The 20,413-nt window shown below is 34.3% G+C and overlaps 1 pseudogene; it reads left to right on the plus strand.

Moving 5' to 3' along the window:
* Positions 1–7,036: 7,036 nt before the first annotated feature.
* Positions 7,037–9,466, plus strand: LOC116260738 (alcohol dehydrogenase 2-like; annotated as a pseudogene).
* Positions 9,467–20,413: the final 10,947 nt, after the last annotated feature.

A 20,413-nucleotide genomic window follows, 5' to 3' on the forward strand; every position in this document is an offset into this window, starting at 1 on the left:
TGGGCGAAAGGGGGGTTCCGCATGGGCCCTGGCGGCACTTAATATTTTTAAATATATATAAGCACTTGTCTTAAATAATTTTGAAAAAAATGATATTTTGACCCGTGTTAAAATTTAAAAACTTTAATTTGACTTTGTTCATGAAAATTTTTTTTTGCTGTGTCAGCATCACCAATCAACAAAAAAGGGACATGAAAAAAAAATAGCAAACAAAGTAAGGACAAAAAAATTATAAAGAAAAGTAATAATGACAATAACGAAAGTAAGAGGAGGAGGGGAGAGACAGGGTAATCAAAAGAAGACATCCTCCAGCAAATGCAAAGCACGAGGTAGACATGTGCCTTCACAATACATATATATGATAGAAGCAACACTTACTGTGAGTTTTTGAACGAAAAAAGGGTGAAAACTCTACCACATTAGCTACCAACTAGTAACCTTCATGGTGAAAACGAGAAAGACAGAGAGAGAAAAAAAAGGGTGAAAACTCTACCACATTAGCTACCAACTAGTAACCCTCTAAGGATCAACCTAACTCTATACTCCTTAATACTATCATGATAACACCTTTCAAAAAAATATTAATATAAGAAAATCCTCCGATCAATGTATAAACTAGATTTTATAAAATTTTAAAAAGGATTGATTTAAGCTTTCCCAAGTATTATAATTTGATTCATACATCACAATTTTAACTTTTTAACAATATATTTCATGCCTTTTACTTATTTATATAATTATGTTTGTGAAAAACAACTCAAACGTTATGATGCACACACAAAAAGTAATATATATTAAATATAAAAAATCAGTAGATTAAATACCATTATTATAGGGGCAACATTCGGAAATTTATAATGCTTCTAGTGATAGACTACACACACATATATATATATATATATATATATATATATATATATATATATATATATATATATATATATATATATATATATATATATATATATATATATATATATATCTTCAAGGTGGAAGCTTAAAAGAAAATTAACGAAAAAAGAGAAATAAAATATTTATTTTAGTCATATAGCATTAACTGACAACTTTTTCTGTTTGATTTTTTTTTATTATTCCATCTTGAAAAAATGAATAACCAATATGATGCCTTATGGGTCATCATTACCAATCAATTTCACACACACACTATAATATATATATATATATATATATATATATATATAAAATAATGGTGACTTTGGTTTCTCAAAGTCACTAATGGTGACTAATATATATATATATATATATATATATATATATATATATAATGGTGACTTTGGTTTTTCAAAGTCACTAAGCGGTCTACTTAGAGTCATTGGTCTAACACTTTGGACGGTTAAAAGAAATTAAAAAAAAAATTACAGATATTTAGGCACGCAAGCCGAGTTCAAGCCATGAAATTTAGGCACTCAAATCTTTAGGAGCACATTTATATATTAGTGTGCAAAAATGAGATGTATCAATGCCAAAAAAAAAAAAACAAGGCTAGTGTGGCAACTGCCCACCGCTAACTATATGTGGCTCTACCACTACATTGTAACCCATGTTTTCGACCACTTAGCACAGCACTCCACCTCATTGGCATAAAGGGTCTAGTGCTCATGTCACTTTAACAAGTGACCAGCTGCCGACCAGCTATGGGTTCATATTGCATACACAAGCTGCCAATATGAACAGTATATAAACGAAATTATTTTGGTATTCTGTCCTACATTCTCTGTTTTGACTCCTCAAAATGTCAATTTCTAGTATCGTGATGGAGTACTAATATGTAAGTTGAAACATAGTAGAGACATCACTCTAAAACACCGAAAGCAAATATGATACTTCAAGGGATAAAGGGAAAGATGGGAGTCTCGGCCCTCTAATTGGGTGGTAGGATAAAATACTCTCCTTACTCATCCAAAAAAAGATAAATTTTTTCGATGAATTATCTCAAATACGCAACAATATGGAGTAGACTCAAACACATTGTATGCTTTCCCTCATAAAATAATACAAACTTTTTTGTCGGTCTCGACCCACTTTGACGATCATGTAGAAACAAATCTAAAGTGCCTTGTCTTCCAAACCAAGTGATATTCAAAACTTTTGAGAACTTATAAAGTGGGTATATATATATATATATATATATATATTGCCAATTCATCAAAACTCAAATTCAGATTAGAGACGGCATAAGGGAACTAATTCCAACTGGTATGTAAATCCAAACTTGATCTGTATCTAAGGTATATGATAATCTCTAATAACTGAGGATTTCAAATTTGCAGATCTACGGTGCCAACTCCTTCCCCTTTCAAACCGCATTTCCATGATTGTTTTTAGATGTGGCATGGATTTGAAATCCGTCACTTGATTATTTAATTGGTGGACTTCACCTAGTGTGCTTCCTTGATAAGGGATCTAAAAGGTTCGGAGGATCTCATTAATGTGGATCTAAAATCGACGCTACATGTTAAAAATCATGAATTCAAGATCAGATGATGGGAGAGTGACACTTTAAATCCATGAATCATCATAAGAGAAAAAAAAAAGAACATAAACACTGACAGTGAGTAAGGCACCTCAAATGGGTTCTGTATACTTTGCACTCTTTCTATCTGTAGATATTTTTATTTTTATTATATATTTGTAATTTTAAGAAGTTAGTTCGGTTATATGTTATGACTCTAAAGGGATGATGTGTTATGATTTAGAAATAACTAAAATACAATTATTGGAATAAATACAAGACACTTCCTCTATAAGGGAAAACTAAAATCTTAAAAACAAAAAATCCCATAATTGGATATATATATATATATATATATATATAAAGAGAGAGAAAGAGAGAGAAAGAAAGGCAATTAAGTTACAGACGAAAACTAGAACTTTTTATCTTTTTGCTAAAAATTATTTTAAATAAACTATAAAAATCTTTGTATATTTATAAAAATTCTTTATATAGAACATGCTTTGAAACAAGTTGCTTTCATCAAAAATGTTGATTTTTCTATCATCAAAATGTTGATAGTATGGGAGCCATTCATTTTTTCTAACTATAAAAACTTAAAAAATGATCCACTTAATATATATTTTGCATCAACATATCCTCAATATCATATTGGCTAGGTTAGATTTAAAAAAAAAAAACTTTAAATATCATGTTTAAAGGGTTTGACATGTCTCTGACCCATAGGCCTGGTTTCTACCAATCTCTCTCTCTCTCTCTCTCACACACACACACACACACACATATATATATATATAAAAAATTGGTAGAAACCAGACCTATAGATCAGAGATAAAAATGAGACACTTTAAATTTTTTGCTTAAAAAGTATTTTAAACAAAATAAAAACATCCTAATATGTTTATAAAAAACTAATTTGATGTAAAACATGGTTTTCTTTACCAAAAATTTGGATTACTCCATAATTAAAATTTTGATGTTATATGAGCTGTTCAATTTTATGTCTTACAAAGGTAAGATCAAATTCAAAAAATAATTAACTTAAGACCAATGTTATCGAATCATTTTTTTGTTATTTTGTCCAGACCCTTGTACCTATTTAAAGCGTAAAGTTCAATGCAGCAAGATCCAGATCTACAAAACTAAATTTTTGAAAATTTCATGTCCGTACAATAAAATCCGGATCCGCTGCTCCACTAACTGTCAATTTAAAGAGTCACGGGATATATCTATAGTGGCTAGAATGTGAGTTCAGATATATGTTAAATTTTTGCTTAATATATAGTTGTTTGCTTTTTCTTATGCATATAATTGGTTTCACATAGCAGATAATTGCATAAACCTTTCTCACATAAATGTTTATTTCATATAAATAGCTCCTTATGTTTACATATTGGCCAACTCAAAAATTGCAATTTAAAGTGTTACTGTTCCGTTATTTGGCAAGAAGATTATGACTCACCGCGGTGAGCAGCGGCATAGCGAAGGTAGGGTACGCGAGGGCCCTGGTCCCACCTCAAAATTTTTTTTAAAAAAAAAATTACATGTAAATTGTAGAAAATTTTACTTGTTTATATAAAGGTTTTGAAAAATGATATTTGTGTCTTAGTTAAAATTTAAAAGCTTTAATTCTGCCCCCTTCAAGAAAAATTTTTACCTCCACCCCTGATGAAGTATCAATAATGACAACAACGTACCTTTCAACCTAGGGTCGGTGCTCCACCAATTTCGATACACAAATATAGTGTCTATGAGAGTCGAACTATAGACATGCCTAATCACATATCCTTACCCCGGTTGGCTACACTATACTCCTTGATACTAGAGTTGGCACTGGCTAGAGAACTACATCTGCTTAACTTTTTTATGAGAATTTGAATGTAAACCCAAATATAGGTCCAAGTAAGGGGATAGGGTCCTGACCAAATATGGACCTGTTGCAAAGTCTAATTAACTTTGAATTTGTCTAATTTGACTTGGAATTAAACCCACACATGTAACTATACAACTATGGATCAAGTTTGACTTGTTTGGATTTGGACAACTATCAAAATCGGCAAGAAAGTCTTACACCCAGGAGTCAAGGGGGGCATGGGCACTGGCCCCGCATCATTTTTTTTTTTAAATTTATATGTAAAATTTAATAAAATTTACTTGTTATATAAAAATTTTAAAAAATGATATTTCGTCGTGTGTCAAAATTTAGAAACTTTAATTTTTGGCTTCACCAATGCTTTCCCGACTCCAAATTCCAATCTCGATCAAAACTTGGACTTTTTTCACTAGATACCAAAGTGGGCAAATCAATTCTTGACAGAATTGAACTTATTATATATATATATATATATATATATATATATATATATATATATATATATATATATATATATATATATATATATATATATATATATAAATAAGATAATTGAATGGTGACACTGGATTATTAGAGTCATACAGTCATCTAATTAAAGCCGTCTGATTCATCATGATGAACAGTTAAGAGAAAAACAAGGAGAACAATGTGATGAGTGTTTTTGTCATTTAATATTAGTTCTCATTTTTTTATTCATGTTTTTTTTTTCTTAATCATCCATCTGCATTAGATGGACAGTCCATCTTGGTTTGATGGATAATGTTCGTTAGATGATTGAGTAACTTTGGATAGTCAAAATCACCGTTCACTCACTTTATATATATATATATATATATATATATATATATATAAAAAGTTGGTAAAATGCAAAAACCAATCCATTTGGATAAGAAACAAAAACTTGACCTATTGAAACTAATTATTAAAATATTTTTTTTGAAATCTAACATTACAGATATAATCTTAAAAGTATTTAGGGGAGACACATATATTAAGTTAGTCATTTTTTTACTTAACTAATATTTTTTTAATAGTGAAAAAATGATCAATTCTTATCACATCAAAATTTTGGTAGTACAAAAATCAATTTTTCTTACAAAAATGACTTGAACGAAAACATGATTTGTATTAAATTAGTGTCTACAATTCATTAAAAAGTTCATATTTTGTTTAAAATGGTTTTTAACATAAATTTAAAAGGTCGTTTTTATCCCTTACCGAAATGGTCTTATACCTACCAATCACTATATATATATATATACATATATATATATATATATATATATATATATATATGGATCGACATCGACCCCGTTGAACCATTGCACAGACACACATAAAAGGGTATCACCTTGACTGCGTGATAAGTCTATTAGAATATCAAAACTATATATATTCAATCGATTTATATTTTTAATATAAAAGTGGATAAATTGTGGCTTAACTTAAAATTAAAAAAAAATCTTCAAGTCTTAAAAGAGAAGCTTCTGTTTCTTTAGGGTTATAAAATTTCTTTTATATGGGATCCAAAGCGTACATCAACATCGCATTTCACCATTATATAAAAAAATTTCAAATCCTCAGTATGTAGCCAAAACTTCATATGACCTCGAATCATCCGATTTGAAATTCGTTATTGTCTCAAATCACGTCAAATCTCAGGTCCAAAGATCATAGATTTAAACACTTTGCAGCCAAACAAAACATGACCTCAAATCATCGGATTTGGAATTCCTTATAATCTCAAATAACGTCAAATCTGAGATTCAAATGCTCGTGTTTCACTAATTTAATCACTTTCCAGCGAAACAAATTGTAACTTATTTTTGTCTCTGGTTAGAGCTCATCCAATGAATTGCCCCACACCAATATTGAAAAAAATCGGTTCCTTATTGAATGGGCCGATTCATCGGTTCTTTGAATCGGTTGTGAACTAGATAAAAATATTGAAAATATATTCCTTTTTTGAAATACATATAAAAAAATATAAACGTTAATTAAATATACAAAATGTTATTATATTTGCAGAAAATAATAGGGGCAACCTTAAATCAGCCGAACGAATTGAAGTTAGCGTGCTAACCACTCCATTCATTCAAATCTCTAACCACCCCATTCATTCAAATCTGCCGACTATCTCGAAGGGTCCTAGTTCATTAGGAGGAAAGTTGAAAAGGATTTGAGTTACAATTCCTATGATCGTTGGTGTGGCACAGTGCCCGTTGAGAATTTTCTTGAAAAAATCAAACATTTCCTTGACTTTATAAAAACTAAATTCGTGAACATCAATTCTCTCAAGAACGCCTGAATAGTTTTGAAGTCATTAATGTCATTTCGTTCGAATACCCATCTGCCCGTATAGTAGTTTTTAACGTATCTTCTTACACTAACAAGATTAGAAAAGATAATCATATTTCTATTGTTGTCACTTGTTATGTTGGTACAATCCGACCATGGAATGATGGATAGACTCAAGAAAAAATGGCAGAATCATCGTAACTTGCAAGACGCTCTTAAACTACCAGTAAATATCAAAAATATCTTCCTCCCTCTCGGAAGATGAAAGGAAATTCAAAAACCAGCAAAACCACGAGCGGTATGCTGTCTAATGACTCTAATCTGAGGCGCCATTGGATCTTTGAGCGAAAAAGGGAAAAACAAAACTCTCCAGGGAAAACCAATGAAGAGGAAGCCGAAGTGAGACACGCAAAGCGGTATTGACGCGTGCTTCCTCCCCAAAAAACAAGCGCCATTAGTCTCTCCGTTAAAGCCCCCTATGCTAAAGTTAAAAATAACTCTGAGCTCCTACACTCTGGACATCGAAGTGATTCGGATTGTTCGGGAAATACAGATTTTTACCTTGTTCGTCTCTGTTGAAGCGAAATGGCTACTGCTGGTCAGGTGATCCGATGCAAAGGTATAGACAGTCTGATTGAAAAAAATCTTGTTGGTTACTTTGTGGATTTTCAAGGTTTTGGTCTGATAGATGTTGGATTATCATTAGTTTTCTAGTTCCTTTTGTGCGGTTTTAGAAAGAAGAAAAGGATTTTAATGTTGGTCTGTTTTGACGTTTGAAGATTTCCCTCCCGTGGATATGCGGCGAAGTTTGCTGCAAGGTTTTGGGGTTCTTTTAGATTATATTTTAATGGAGGTGATCGAGATCAGAATGAGCGGAACCTTTGTTTAGATGGTAGTTCTTCCTTTCTTTTGTTGAGACACTTTCATCTGATATGTCTGTCTGCTTGTGTTGGTGTTAGCTGCTGTTGCATGGGAGGCAGGCAAGCCGTTGGTGATGGAAGAGGTGGAGGTTGCTCCGCCTCAGGCCATGGAAGTCAGAGTGAAGATCCTCTTTACCTCTCTATGTCACACTGACGTTTTCTTCTGGGACTGCAAGGTAGTTTTTAACACCTTATCCACTGATTCTTTCTTCTTCCATGTCTAAATCTTGACCTTCTTTAGAAGTTGTACGGTTAGAAATGGAAGGAAACATGATAGACAGTATGCTTCACTCGCGGTCGGTTCCTTTGACTGATTTCTTTTTCCTTTTCTGAATTTCTGCAATGCAGACCCAGAAGCCTTTGTTCCTAGGATCCTTGGACACGAGGCCGGAGGGTGAGTTTTTTCCCTTATTCTTTACTAGTTTTATATTTTTCTTTTGTTGATTCCAGGTGTGTCTCTGTGTCATTGACTGCATGGTGTTTCTTGTTTTTATAAGGTTACTGCGATCTTTCTAAGAAAAAACAATGTTTTTCAAATTTGATCTTTCAAATGCCCATGATGGTTTTCTTCTTCCCTGCATTGCTGGTTCTCGCTCTCTTGATTAATACATCCATTATCCAAGATCAAGGGAAAGGCAGTAACGTTCTTTAATTAAACCCAAATGATCTTCCATCCGCAGTCTCTGCAGTTTTTTCATTCGCAAAGATGGCCCTTCTCATAAAAAATAAAAAGAAACTCCCTTGAAGATCTTACTTTCTGGTGCTTCTTTGATATGCCTAATCTCCACAAAGTCGCTTGTTCTGGTTTGGTATTTGCCATGTCTTCTCTTGTTTTATGGTCTTCCACCCCTTCTTTTTCTCCATTGTGTGTTGCCTTTAAAGCAAGACCTGGATTTACCAGGATTGTCGAGAGTGTTGGTGAAGGTGTGACAGAGCTAAAGCCTGGTAATCATGTTCTCCATGTCTTCACCGGTGAATGTGGGGAATGTGCTCACTGCAAATCAGAAGAGAAACATGTGTGATCTCCTTAGGATCAACACAGACAGGGGAGTGATGCTTGCTGATGGGAAAGCAAGGTTCTCCATTAAGGGGCAACCCATCTACCACTTTGTGGGTACCTCCATTTTCAGTGAGTACACAGTTGTGCACGTGGGTTGTCTTGCAAAAGTTAACCCAGAGGCACCTCCTGACAAGATTTGTGTCGTTAGCTGTGGAATTTCAACAGGTAACAAGAACATCTGACCCCTCCCATCTTCTAAATTCTTTCTCAATCTTGCTCAAGACATGCTGGTTTTCTGCAGTGATCAATACTTGTTTGAAACGTGTTTTCAGGATTTGGTGCTACTGTGAATGTTGCTAAACCAAAAAAGAGGTCAATCGGTAGCAGTTTTCGGATTGGGTGCTGTGGGCCTTGCTGTAAGTTTTCTTTCTCTTCTGAATCGGTGGCTGTTTTATGAATACCTTTATGATGCATTCTATTAGGGTTGTGAAGGTGCAAGAGTTTCAGGTGCATCAAGGATTATTGGGATTGATCTGAACCCCAACAGGAAGGTAAACAATGACATTAATGTAATAGATCGTTTTGTGGTGATTTCAAGGTGTATATCACTGACCCTTTCTTATTTTTCTTTGTTTTCAGCAAAGAAATTTGGTTGCACAGAGTTTTTGAACCCCAAAGACTATGACAGACCTATTCAACAGGTTAGATTCCAGATATGCCAGTTCTTTGCTTTCCTATGGCATGCATCCTTTGTTTTAACAAATTAAGGATGTATTTCTTAGGTTCAAAGTGGACAGTAAATTTTGATTAAGAATTAACGGTTGCTTGCAGGTGATTGCTGAGTTGACAAATGGAGGTGTTGACAGGAATGGCGAGTGCACAGGACACATTGATGCCAGGATCTTAGCTTTTGAATCTGTCCATGATGTAAGTGATTTCACTGACATATTATTGCTTGATCTACATTGACCATCCGCATTTTCTTGATGTCTCTCTTTAAAAGGACAAAAACTTTGCATTTACATGCTTGTGAATGCATATTCTGCAATAACTTTCGGTCCCCAAAAAATCCATTATTACACAGTGGTATTTAGTCATCTTCTAAATACCACTGTGTTACGAGGATGGGGCATGGCTGTCCTGGTTGGTGCCCCTCACAAAGATGCAGTTTTCAAGATGCACTTGTTTGCATTCCCAAAATTTTGGGTTTTGGAGCGCTCCAGAAAAATGATGTTTTGTTTTGAAATAGGGAAGAAAGGGACTCGCCTGTCGATACGAGCATCGACCATTCTCGATGCCTTTACTGAGGGTAATCAATCCAAGGGCTATGTTTATTATTGATGCATTTCATTTTGGCTTAAACATGTTTTCATTCTATATGTGGTGTAGAAAATATTGAAAGTTTGATGTTTCAAACTTTTGAAAAGACTCTTGAAGAGTTGTTTGAAAATATGAGATGTTTTGAGGAAAAAGTGGAATTAGTAAATATCATTTGAAAATCTTGTGAAATCATTTTGAAATTAATTTAGTGTTCTCTTTAGATTTTAAGTAGGTTTGAGATTTTGTTCTAATTCGGTTACCACCCAATTAGAGATTTTGGAAGGGTGCTTGTGATTATAAGTAAAATGAAGTGGGTGAGAATGCATGAATGCATTTATCTTATATGATTGGAAGAATGTAAAACATTCATACCACAACATTCATCTAAAGTCATTTCTATTACAACATACATTTAAGATTTTGTTGTTATAATTATTGTATATAAGAAGGAAAAGTTTTTGAAAAGGGATATAGATTGTAGACCATCAAGCATGATTTCAATATTGGGTCATTACTTGGTTTGTGGTCTTAATGAAGTTGGTAAATAGAAAGCTCGTGAAAGGAGGATGTTAAAAGAATACAAGAGATAAAACACTCTTATGAAAAGAAAGAGAGAGAGATAGATAAAGACATGCATATATGTGTACATACCATCACATATATGAAAGCTTAATAAGAAAAAATGTATTAATTTGAAGAGAAAAAAAGAGGTTTTAGAGGAAAAGAAAAAACATACATACCTATATAAGGGTATGTATAAGAAATTTCGTAAGTGGAGATATATAACTTGAAAAGAGAAATAAAATATTCGAAAGAGAGGAAATAAAGCACATATACATATGCATTCATGCATATATGAAAATTTGCAAAATGAAAAGTGAAAGCATAGAAAGAGAAAGATGGAGGATCATCATGTGTGCATGTAGTGTATATAATATGTATATACATATGTGCCTTCAAAAGATTAAGAATCAAGGGATAACTTAAAATTACCAACTTCAAGTTTAATGTGGGCCAAAGGGGAACTTGGACTCATGCAAGAGTCTAAGCTAAGTCCCTAAGGTCCTATTAGGAGGTTAGTTTTGAAAATGTTTTGGAAACTATAATTTATTTATAAACATAGAATGTTATTACTTAGTTATGACAAGGGATATATTTCTTCCACTCTTGGGTATAAAAGAAAACAAGCATAATATAATGAGACACTCATTAGGGTTCCTAATGGGGTGACTAGGAAGGAAACTTATACGCAATGACATGAGAATGCATTTTTAATATGTACATATTCGTGAAAGTTTCCCCAGGTTGGACAAGTCTCAACATCAAAAATTAATATGAAGATAAAAATGAAGAACCTCAAACCACATTCTCATTCTCATCGTATATTCACATATAAACGAAAAACCAAACCGCTATGTATGGGGGATACATAGACAATATTCAAGGAATGAAAGAGAGAGAGAGAGAGAGGGAGAAAGATTCAACTAGGAATAAGGGTATGATATAACTATAAAATGAATTACCATCTCATCTTTTCATGCTCCTGGTGCACTTGAGCATAGCCTCTTGTTTCTAAGAAGAGATTGAGTGCTATCTCCTTTGGCCATGATGAGATGAAGATGAGAAAAAAATGAAGAAAAGAAGACAATGCTACATTCAATAAAAAAGAAAACATGATTCGATCATTAAATGAAAGATCATCTCATCTTTCAATGCTCCGGGTGTACTTGAGCATAGCCTCTTGTCTCTAAAAAGAAGTTGAATGTTTCATTGGGAGATGAAGATGAGAAGAGAAACTAAAAAGAATAACAAGACTATATTCAAGAAAAAGAAATAGCAATAACATATTATTGAAGAGAAATAACAACAGCAACACAACATGAATACTTGAAAGAACATGATTTAATCATAAAATAAAATATCATCTCATCTTCTCATGTTCTCTGTGTAGTTGAGCAAACCCTCTTGTTTCTAAAAAGAGGTTGAGTGCTATCTCCTTTCGCCATAGGGAGATGAATATGAGAAGAGAAAATGAAAACAACAACAAGACTATGTTCAAGAAAAAAGAATAACATAATAATATTATATTAATGAAGAGAAAGAATAACAACAACAAGAATATTTGAAAGAGCATGATTTAATCATAACATAAAATATCATTTCGTCTTCTCATGCTCCCGGTGCACTTGATCATAGCCTCTTGTCTCTAAAAATAGGTTGAGTGCTATCTCATTTGGCCATGGGGAGATGAAGATGAGAAGAGAAAAAAGAGAGAAATGAGAAAGGTGATGATTACATACATCTAATGAGAAATGACCTAAGGAAAATGAACACATTCACTTGAAGATTTTCTTTGAATGAAGCTCCAAGATGATGCCTCCAAGTTGGAGAAGAAAATAAAGAGAGAAAGAGGGAGAGAAAGAGGGAGAGAGAGAGAGCTCAAGAGAAATTCTAAGTCTTCAAGTGAGAATACACTAGAAACCTCCCAATGGTCAATCTTGCCCAAGAGGATGGAAGTGGGGGGTATTTATAGAGGATTTTGGACTCAAAACCTAAAATTTTAATTTTTCTTTTGAATTTCACCCCATTTTCATCCGAATTTCACATAATTTTGAATTATTTTGAAAAAGAAATGGTTTGAAAATGGGAATGATTGACCATTAGGCTTATAAAAATATATATATATATTTTTAAAAAATGAGTTAGGTATTTGTCCACTCAAGAAGAATAAAATCACCCTTTAAAAGGAGGTCTTTTGTCAAAAAGAGGGGCAAAAGAGTCTTGCCCACCAAAAAGACTAAAATCACCCTATAAAAGGAGGTCTTTTGTCAAAAGAATGGGCAAAAGGGTCTTGCCCACCAAAAAGTCTAAAATTGTCTTCTAGAATGAGGTTCTTTGTCAAAAGGAGGGGCAAATGGATCTTAAATGTTTGATTTGGATTTGGACTGTGGCTTTGGACCAATTTAGATCCAAAAATTGGGTTTTGGGTTTTTAATAAAAGAGCGCATTCTTTTTTTGAAAAAGTTAGGGTGATTACAGATGCCCCTCTTTGTTACTGAGCCGGTGCTAACCGTGCATAGTGACAAAGATAAGCACCACAAATTTTTCAAACAAAACATTTTTGAAGAAATGTTTCAGGCTTAACCCCTTACCTGAATGAGTTGTTTAAGCTTATATTGTAGGTTTAACCTCTTGCCTGTATGGGTTTGCCAATATTGAACTCAGGTTTAACCCTCCTGAAAGAGGTTGCCTTGGCTTGCATTACAGATTTGACCCCTTACCTGCGTGGGTTGTTCTCACGTAGCGGGTTTATCCCCTTTGAATAATAAAAAAAAATGCCCCAGTATAATCATCATATTTCACAACTGGGAATAATATAGATTGAATGGTAGAATGATAGATCGGATGTGAAAAATATAAATATTCGTCATTGATTGAAAGGTGAATACAAAAGGACTAGGCATAAAATTTCTTGAGGTGAAGGGCATTAACAGGATCGGCAAGTTCCACCCATCAGCATCGATCAGTTGGTTGGAATTTCGGTGCAAGGCTTCTTTAACAACATATGGGCCTTCCCAGTTTGGTGCCCATTTACCACGCATTCGTCCGCTGAAGTATACAACTTATCGTAGGACCAAGTCATTCACTTTGAATTGACTCTCAATAATTGACTTTGCAAATTGTCTAGCGACCCTTTGATGATAAGCTTCAACATGCTTACCCGTTTTTAACCTCTTTTCATCTAGCAAATCGAGCTGCATTAGCCTTTTCTGTTGATATTGATTTAGAGAAAGCTCTATAAGAGAAGCGAATTTCAAAGCGAGTTTCAACACAAGTAATGGTAGAACTACTTCTGTTCCATATACTAACTCTGCTGGAGTAGCATTTGTTGGAGTTCTCATAGTGGTGCGATATGCCCATAGAGCGTTATGCATCTTTTCATGCCAGTCTCTTTCTATTTATACTGTCTGTTCCAGGATGCGAATCAAGATCTTATTGGTGGCCTCCACCTGTCCATTACCTTGGGGGTAGTAGGGAGCTGAAAAATTATGTACAATGCAGTATTTGATGCACAGTTGTCTCATCTTTTCATTTTTTAAATGAGTCCCGTTATCAGATGCTATATAGGGACTCCAAATTTGCAAAGAAGATTTTTATGAATGAAGGACGCTATATGACGTCCTTCCACATTTCTGAGTGTGACGACTTCTACCCATTTGATAAAATAGTCTGTTTGCAGCAATAAAATACTTATGGCCATTAGAAGTTGCGGGGGATATCAGTCCAACTACATCAAATGCCCACAAAGAAACTCTTCCCTTTGTTAATATTAGTTCTCACTTTTTTCTTCATGTTTTTTTTCTTAATCATCTACTTGTGTCACAGATGGAGGGCTTCGATTAAATGGTTGGGTAACTTTGAATAGGGAGAGTCATGTTCACTCACTAGTAATGCTTTAGTAAAAAAAAAAAAAAAATTTAAAGTTCCTAAGAAAAAGTTAATAAAGGACAGTTGAGGAGGAATGGGCCAACCATAGAAAGCAAAAACCCCACAACTTCCCAACTAGTAAATAACATTAACTTTGGTCAGGTCCACACTTGAACGCAATTTAAATTGGCTCTATGAAATTGGAATTTGTACTTATTTGTAGCAACCGAATCCAGATCTGATTAACATAACATCTGTAAATTGGGTTCAATTTTTATTGATCTCAGTCGAACACACTGGCCCTGAGAGGCATCGCGTAATTAGTAAACTGATGGGTCAGTGAAAGTTCGGTCGGTCATGGTCATCAGTTTAATATCTCTCAACACTGAATTTGGATTCAATCATGAAACTTCATTCTGAATCGATATTTCATTAATAGTATTCTGGTTTTCTCTATATGATCGGACTTCGTGAATTCAAAACCAAACCCAATTCTTTTAATTGTTAATAATTTCAGCTTAATTGACTAGAAAAAATGCATCTCAACTTGAAGAAGTCATTGTCATAAATGCTTTATGTTTGATCATGGTGGAAACTGTGTGCCTGTACTTGACTTGTGGAAACTGTGTGCCTGTACTTGAAAATAAAACGCAAAGGTCTGATAAAAGGCAAAAATCTGAATCCTTTTTCCCATGGAAATAGAAGGTGATCCCATCCCCACCAATGAACCTTGGATCTTGGCACACCGCTCCTGGCTTGTCACAACCTATTAATTAAACATGCAAAACCAATAAAAAGTTACTTACCTGATCAACATGCACTCACTACTATACATAGATTAGATGATATCAGAGTTAGCCTAGCTTGGGTAAGCTCCAGAGCTGATATTCACTGGCGCTTTTCACGCGTCAAAACTCAAGAGAACAGATAACTTGCCACGGACAGTGTCCATTTACTAGAGCAACTTGATCCTATCACCCTAAGCTATGTGTCAATAAAGGTTTCGACAAGCCAAACAGATTATATTGATCCCCATCTATATGGCCAATTTAAGGGCTGAACTAAAGAATGATATACATCTAATACTTGATACTTTTAGAAAAAAAAAAACCAATTCAAGGACTTGTGTTTAATATGTATACATAGTACACACACGCACGCGCGTGTATATATATATATATAGAAGGTTTGGATGGAGAAATTTGCTGGCCTCTCATAGCACAAAACATGATGTATTTCATTGAAATGCCGTAGTAAAAGAAGCTTAAGATAGATGAAAAATGTCTGCTCATATATATGTATATATATCATGGCCACAGAAAATGTATTTTTTTCAAAAAATGCGGTAAAAAGGAAAAAAAATAGGTAAGCCAAAAATGGTAAAAAAAAAAGCCCTTGGCGATTTCATGTTTTTTCTTAAGGTCAAATTGCTTGTTTCTATTTATTTTATATTTACTTGCTCGTTATGTACTTATTTTTTAATGTTGTCTTATTAGTTTTTCACTTTTGTTGTTTTCCTAATTTTTAAGTTTTTTATTTTTTTTAAAAAAATTATCGTCTTTGTTCATTTTTTTTTTCTTTTTTTGTTTAAGCTCATCATATTATACCCGCTCATCATATTATACCCGAGAAAACCTTGTCATTAAAATGCAGAAACGATATTTGTTACTATATACTTGTGTGTGTTTCCTCGAATTTGGATACTAATAAATATGAAAATTGGTGGATACTAATCCAAACTTTCCATCAACATGATCATATGATTCACAACTTTACACTTTCTGTTAGTACTATCTGAGATATAAATCAGATGACCAAGATCGGTGCACAAAACTATACTTTCAGAGAGAGAGAGCAAAATGAACATTATTATCAACGATCCTGAAAATTGGTGCACCATATGGTTAATGACTAAAATACCCTTCATTTACAATAAAAAAACTTTTTGTAACGATAGAAATAAAATAAAATAGTAAAAAACTATAATAAATAAATTCTTTAACAAATTATCAAAATGTCCTTCCCTCCTTTCAGGCAACTTTTTCTCTGTTATAAAAAAGGTTTGGAGTTTCGGAATGGCTAAAGTTGACGACCACTTACGGCAAATAGGCTTCCAGGATGCGCAGGGCACTTGTAGTAAGAGGCGCTGCTTCTTCCCTCCCTTGCAGCGGGCAATCTTGTAGTGCTTCACTTCTGCCACCATCTCCCATTCCACAGAGAAGATGATCACCAACAAACAAAGAGCGAGAGAACAATTTCTCATGTACGCCTTCGCCATGGCCGATTTTCTTTCTTTCCAAACTGTTTATGTGTTGTTGAGTCCTAACAATGAAACCCAGTGCCCTTTTATAGGACTCCAGTTGATACCAAATGTCGAATCTTACGGTCCAAAAACACACGAATACAAACAAAAAGACCTAACATAAAGGTGGAAAGAGATATATAGCTACACCACTTGACCTGCTGGTCAAAACCCATTTCTTTAAGTTTCCTTTTTTTTTTCCTTGCCCCTTGCTCCTAAGCAGGGGTGAACACGAGCCGAGTCGAGCCCAAGTTCAGTCAGCTGAAGCTTGGCTCGACTAATGAAACATCGAGCTCCAGAAAAGCTCGACAGAAACATCTCTAGCTCGACTCGATAGTTCGACAAACTCATTTGAATAGAATTGATATTCATCGTTACTTATTGAGCTCGAACTCAACACTATTGAGGCTCGACAAGCTCATTTGAATATAATTGATATTCATCGTTTCATGTTGAGATCGAACTCGACTCGATTAAAGCTCGACAAACTTGTAAACTCGTTTGAATATATTGACTTGATTAGAGCTTGACAAACTTGATTAAGGCTTGAGCTCGACTAGGCGTTATGTGTTGAGCTCGAACTCAACTCGATTATTTGAACATGTCAACTCATGAACTCGATCTTGACTCGTTAAGCAAATGATTCAACTCAAACTAGTTCACGAGCTGTGCTTTAATGAGTCAAGTTCGAGTAGCTCGACTCATTGTCCACCCATACTCCTAAGTTCTAGAGTTGTGTCTGTACGAGGTGGTGAGATTTTCTTGTGCTTCAACTTGCATGCATCCATCAATATAAAGCTAATTAAGTATCGGTGGATACGAAATGCATTGGTTCCGCGACGCCTACTTATAAGGTGACTCAGATTCGATTAAGCAAACCACTCAGCTTCAGATTCATCAGGTTATAAGTTCTTTACCATCCAAATTTTATAGGCATCTGATTTTAATGTATGCTAATTAACTTAGGGATGTCAATAGATTGGATTGAAAGCGGGTATTTCATTATAGATTGCTTTAAAACAATCGGACATTGAAAAAGAACATTAACAATGGATTTAGGAAATTACATCATATTTGGATCTGGAAATGATGTCGGATAGAATTTGGAATTGGATTTGAACCTAATTTAGGTTTAGTTTTATAAAAAAATATCCCCTATCTAGTACTACCCATATGGAATAAACATTTCTTCAATGGCATTTTAAATCTGAATTCAAATCTCAATATGCAAACATTTGATTCATCAAATATGGTTAGACCAAAAGGGGACATCCGATCCAAATCTGGCCCACGGACATCCCTGCTGTGTTAGCACTTCGGAGCCGAATCGGATCCGTTTGCATCCCCAGTCATTGGTTGGACCACAAGAGTAAATCTAAGTATTTTTTATTTATTTTTTGATCAGGGATAAAGTTAGGCACTAAAATTGTTGACTGAGTTGAACCACTATGGAAGTCAGATGCCTTTTTCTTTGCTTCATTGTGAGAAGGTCGCAGTTGGGAGAATGCCAACAATCTTTATTGCTTACGAAAAGGAAAAAGATTGCTTGACAATAAAATAAATTTGTTTATGGCCATTTTTTAAAGTGCTTCATAAAAGTTATCGCCATAAGAAACTAAAGCTTTTGAGGCAGAGTTTTTTTGTTGGTGTTAGAAATTCAAATAATTTACATGTAAATCATAATTATTTTCTTTTTTCTTTCTAGAGGTAAAAAGTCATAAAACCTATATATAACAGTGCTTCGAAAGGATTTTTGTTTTTATTTTACTATGGACAAAATTTCAAGAAGTTATTCATTTATGTGGTAAAATATATTCTTTTTAAGAATATTTTCTGTGCTGTTTAAGCTCCTTAGTTGAGATGGACCTCAACTTGGACCTCCGTCCCGACTTGTCAAAGATTTGGATCACAATCCATGTTGTTTTATATCTCTGCTCTTGGGCCTTGACTTGGTAGGGCTGCAAACGGATCAGATATGGTTTATGTTCATTTTTGCATGGCGGTTCCAAAAAAACGCTCGACGGGTGGGTCTTGCAGTCAAGCTCCCTTCTGCCTTTGCACTCGAGGGCCAATCTCCGTCCGGCCCGAGGAAACCTTTGCACGCCTCCACCGATCCAGTTCACCACCGCGAACCCCAGTTAGATTAAGGCATGATACACTTTTTAGTTATTGGGATGACCCAAGTACTCTCTTTCCGATCCATGAAACAACTCTTAGAGATCTTTTTCCCTTTTGGAAGATACAGGAGTGAAACAATCAACCTATTGATATTGAGAAACCAAAAAGATTCTTCCAATGTATCATTTCTGGGTCCAATGGAGTTCATAGGTATACAAAGAAGCCCCATCAAATAGAGATTTTTTCTTTCGACCATATTTCGCATTTATTCTGACTCTTTTTCACATTCGATAAATGTTGGTTGATCATATTTTCATTATAGTTATATGATTCAGAGTATCATTTCCTATTTGATCCTTTTGGATTCCATATTCAAAGTTGCGTTCATACCCAATGAGAAAGAGAATGAAGAATATATTAATCTTTTAACGGTTTCTGAATAACAGAAGAAAGTCTTATATATATAATATATAGGACATCAAATCTGAGCCATCCGATCCTAGATCGGATGGCCCAGGCATCCCTCCCTCTCGCTTACCGATTCTCTCCTCTCCTCCCTCCCCACTCTTATTGCAACCGTTGCAGGTTGGAGAGGAAGAGAGAAAAAAAAAGGAGTCAAGAGTTCAGAGAGGAAGGGAGGGAGAAATTTGGACCGTCTGATGTAAAATCGAACGGTCCAAATTTAAGGCCAACAAGATAAGGTCATGGTTCAGTTTATATATATATATGTATATATATATATATATATATATATAGACCGAGTTTTCTCGGTTCATGTGCAAAAGAAAAATGGGGGACACAACCGCATGCGCATAAAAAACTATTTAATTAGATAGACAGTTTAACTACGTACCAATATAAAAGCCAATATAAAAGTATGAATTGGTACTTAGTTAAACTGTCTATCTAATGAAATAGTTTTTTATGCGCATGCGGTTGTCTCCCCCATTTTTTTTTTTGCACGTGAACCGAGAAAACTCGGTATATATATATATATATATATATATATATATATATATATACAAATTGAACCATGACCTTATCTTGTTGGCCTTAAATTTGGACCGTTCGATTTTACATCAGACGGTCCAAATTTCTCCCTCCCTTCCTCTCCAAACTCTTGACTCCTTTTTTTTCTCTCTTACATATATATATATATATATATATATATATATATATATATATATATAGACCGAGTTTTCTCGGTTCACGTGCAAACGTGCAAAAGAAAAATGGGGGAGACAACCGCATGCACATAAAAAACTATTTAATTAGATAGACAGTTTAACTACGTACCAATTCATACTTTTATATTGGCTTTTATATTGGTACCTAGTTAAACTGTCAAGCACATTAAGTTGCCTTGATTTGGACTGCAGCCCAGCTGGGCCATCCCAAATAAGTTCCCTTGGTTAGTTTGCCTTGCCTTTAAATATGCATCCAAAAGAGATTTGATTGCATGTTTGGTCTCATAAAGGAAGTCAGTTTCTCTATAAAGTTGGGGTGGTGGGTGGATCGGATTTGGATCCAATTGTTACCATTCCTGGATCCAAATAATTAATTGGATCTTTTGTATAGTTGGATCTGAATTCACATTTGACATTGGTCTAACCTCTTCCACCTTATGGTCACCTCTTTTGACATTATAGAACTTAGAGTAAACTGAAATTACCAGAAA

The sequence above is a fragment of the Nymphaea colorata genome, chromosome 1 (assembly GCF_008831285.2).
Source record: "Nymphaea colorata isolate Beijing-Zhang1983 chromosome 1, ASM883128v2, whole genome shotgun sequence".
NCBI classification, from domain to species: domain Eukaryota; kingdom Viridiplantae; phylum Streptophyta; class Magnoliopsida; order Nymphaeales; family Nymphaeaceae; genus Nymphaea; species Nymphaea colorata.